This window comes from Bison bison, unplaced genomic scaffold, assembly GCF_000754665.1.
Source record: "Bison bison bison isolate TAMUID 2011002044 unplaced genomic scaffold, Bison_UMD1.0 scf7180017864379, whole genome shotgun sequence".
NCBI lineage: Eukaryota > Metazoa > Chordata > Mammalia > Artiodactyla > Bovidae > Bison > Bison bison.
The window spans coordinates 4,119,112-4,123,081 of record NW_011494951.1 but is presented as its reverse complement, the minus strand read 5'-3'; positions in this window follow the sequence as shown (position 1 = coordinate 4,123,081).

The window sequence follows — 3,970 nt, the reverse complement described above, 5'->3', positions numbered from 1 at the left end:
TTTTGGCCACCTCGTGTGAAGAGTTGACTCATTGGAAAAGACTCTGATGCTGGGAGGGATTGGGGGCAGGAGGGGAAGGGGACGACAGAGGATGAGATGGCTGGATGGCATCACTGACTCGATGGACGTGAGTCTGGGTGAACTCCGGGAGTTGGTGATGGACAGGGAGGCCTGGCATGCTGCAATTCATGGGGTCGCAAAGAGTCTGACATGACTGAGTGACTGAACCGAACTGAATATCGGTTCATTGTTTGTACAAATATGTTTGAAATATATAAATCTTATTAATGTATGTTCTTAGCAACACAAGTAACTGAGAGTGGAATATAGGAGAATTCTCTTTACTATCTTTATATATTTTCTATAGGCCAGAAAACTATTTTAAAGCAAAAAAATTAATTAAAAAAAGACAATTAATATATAGATTGGCTGAATGGATTAAAGAACAAGATATATTTCTACACTTTCTATAAGAGACTTACTTTAGATCCAAGTAAACACATCAGCTAAAAGTGAAATATTAGGAAAAGTTGTTTCATGTAAGTGACCTTTCATGTAAATGTCCTTTCTCCAGTGTTTAGTCTTTGTTTTCTTTTTGAAGGTCATTTGATTATCTCTGCAAAGCTTTATTGGTGGGCTCTCAATTCTGCTACACTGGTCTGTAAATCCATCTTTATGGCAGTATCACACTGTTTTAATTACCATTATTTTGTAGTATGTTTTGAAATCAGGAAGAGCAGGGCCTCCAACTTTTGTTCTTTTTCAAGATTCTTTCAACTATTTGGGATCTCTTGAGATTTCTTATGAATTTTAGCTTTTTTTTTTTTTTCCTACTTCTGCAAAAAATGCCATTGGTATTTTGATTGAGATTGTGTTTATTGAACCTGTAGATCATTATGAGCAGTATGGACATTTTAATAGTATTGAATCATCCAATTCATAAGATACAAGATGTCTTTCCATTTATTTGTATCTTCTTTGATTTTTGTTAGTAATATGTTGTCATTTTCATTGTACAGGTCTTTTACATCTTTGGGTAAGATTTATCTTAAGTATTTTATTCTTTTTGATGCTATTGTAAATGAGATTGCTTTCCCGGTTTCCTTTTCAATTTTTCATTGTTAGTGTATAGAAACACAACTGTTGTTTGGAAAACTGGGTATTCAGAAAAGAATGAAGTTGGACCCTCATCTTAGACCACATAAAAAAATTAACTCAAACAGATTATAGAACTAAACATAAGATCTGAAACTATAAAATTCCTGGAAGAAAACATAGTAGAAAAGCTTCCTGACATTGGATCTGACAATGGTTTCTTGGATATGACACCATAAACAGCAACAAAAGCAAAAACAAATGTGACTACATCAAACTTTAAAAGTTCTATGCAACAAAGGAAGGAATAAACAGAGTGAAAGGGAAACCTACAGAATGGGAGAAAATATTTGCAAACCATGTGTACCTGGTCAGAAGCAAACATCCAGATTATATATAAAACTCCTACAATGCAACAATAACAACAGCAAACAAATAACCTGATTTTAAAATGGGCATGGGACTTGAATAGACATGTCTACAAAGAATATATATAAATGGTCAACAAGCATATGGAAACATCACTAATCATCAGTATCACTAATCATCACAGAGATGCAAGTCAAAATCTCACACCCATTAGTATGCTATCTAAAACATAGAAATAGCAAATGCTGGTGAGAATGCAAAGGAATTGGAACACTGTGCACTGTTTGTGGGAATGTAAAAAGGTTTGGACCATAAAGAAAGCTGAGCACTGAAATACTGACGCTCTTGAATTGTGGTGTTGGAAAAGACTCTTGAGAGTCCCTTTGACTGCAAGGAGATCCAACCAGTCAATCCTCAAGGAAATCAGTCTTGAATATTCATTGGAAGGACTGATGCTGAAACTGAAGCTCCAATACTTTGGCCACATGATGCGAAAAACTGACTCATTGGAAAAGACCCTAATGCTGGCAAAGAGTGAAGGCAGGAGGAGAAGGGGACAACAGGGGATGAGATGGTTGCATGGCATCACCGACTCAATGGACATGAGTTTGAACAAGCTCCGGGAGTTAGTGATTGATAGGGAAGCCTGGAGTGCTGTAGTCCATGGGGTCACAAAGAGTCCGACACAACTGACCGACTGAACTGAACTGAAAAAAAGTTTGGCTGGTATGGTAAATAGTATGGAGTTTGCTCCAATAATTATAAGTAGACTTACCATATGATCCAGAGCTTCCCAGGTGGCTCAGTGGTAAAGAATCTGCCTGCCAATACATGAGACCTTGGAGACACAAGTTCAATCCCTGGGTTGGGAAGATCCCCTGGAGAAGAAAATGGCAACCCATTCCAGTATTCTTGCCTGAAAAATTCCATGGACAGAGGAGTCTGGAGGGCAACAGTCCATAGGGTTGCAAACTGAGCAACTGAGCACACACATATGATCCAGCAAACTCATTTCTTTGTATACACACAAAATAATTGAAAACAAGATCTTGAAGAGATATTTGCACATCCATATTCACTGCAGCACTGTTTACAATAGTCAAGAGGTGGAAGTAATCTAAATGTCCATCAGTAAATGAAGAGAGAAAGTAAATGTGGTATATCCATACAATGGAATATTATTCAGCTTTATAAAGTAATGAAATTCTGTCACACTGTATGACATGGATGAATCTTGAGAGCTTATGCTAAGTGAAATAAGCTAGTCAAAAAATACAAATAAAATAATTCATGATACCACTGGTAAGAAATATATCTAAAGTAGTCAAATTCATAGAAACAAAAAGTAGAATGCGGTTACCAGGAGCTGAGAGGAAGAAGGAAATGGGGAGCTAATTTTTAATGAGTACAGACTTTCAGTTTTGCAAGATGAAAAAGTTCTAGATATCTGTTGCACTGCTACTGCTACTGTTAAGTCACTACAGTCGTGTCCGACTCTCTGCGACCCCATAGACGGCAGCCCACCAGGCTCCCCTGTCCCTGGGATTCTCCAGGCAAGAACACTGGAGTGGGTTGCCATTTCCTTCTCCAATGCGTGAAAGTGAAAAGTGAAAGGGAAGTCGCTCAGTCGTGTCTGACTCTTTGTGACCCCATGGACTGCAGCCTACCAGGCTCCTCTGTCCATGGGATTTTCCAGGCAAGAGTACTGGAGTGGGGTGCCATTGCCCTCTCCGATCTGTTGCACAAAAATGTGTTAATAGTTACATCACTGTACTGTATATTTAAAAGCAGTTATGATAGTGAATTTTATGTTATGTGCATTTATCACAATTTTAAATAAATGAAAAACAATTTACAAAATGTGTGACCAAAAAACAACTGACAAAATTGACATATAGCTAGATAAATAGATAGATATAATGGTAAGTATCTCAGGACTCAGTAGGATTTACCCTAGGATTGCAATGCTGATGTAATATTTGAAAACCAATGTAATTTGCCACATTAGCAAATTAAGTGAGAGAATTACTTGACCATATCAACAACTGCACAAAAAGTATTTGGAAATAATTCACCACAATTCATAATAAAGCTACTGTGTGCATGAATGCTCAGTCATGTCTGACTCTTTGTGACCCAATGGACCATGGCCCACCAGGCTCTTCTGTCAATGGAATTTTCCAGACAAGAATACTGGAGTGATTGCCATTACCTCCTCCAGGGGATCTTCCCCACCCAGGGAATGAATCTGCATCTCCTGTATCTCCTGCATTGTAGGTAGGTTCTTTACCACTTGAGCCAAAACCCTTCAGTTAAAGAAGAGTATTAGTCACTCAGTCATGCCTGACTCTGCAACTCCATAATTGAATCTGAGTCTCCCACAATTAAATTTAAAAGCTTTTGCACAGCAGAGAATGTCCTGGTGGTCCAGTGGTTAGGACTCCATGCTTTCATTGTCAAGGGCCCAGGTTTAATCCCTTTATCAGGGAACTAGGATCCCATAAAC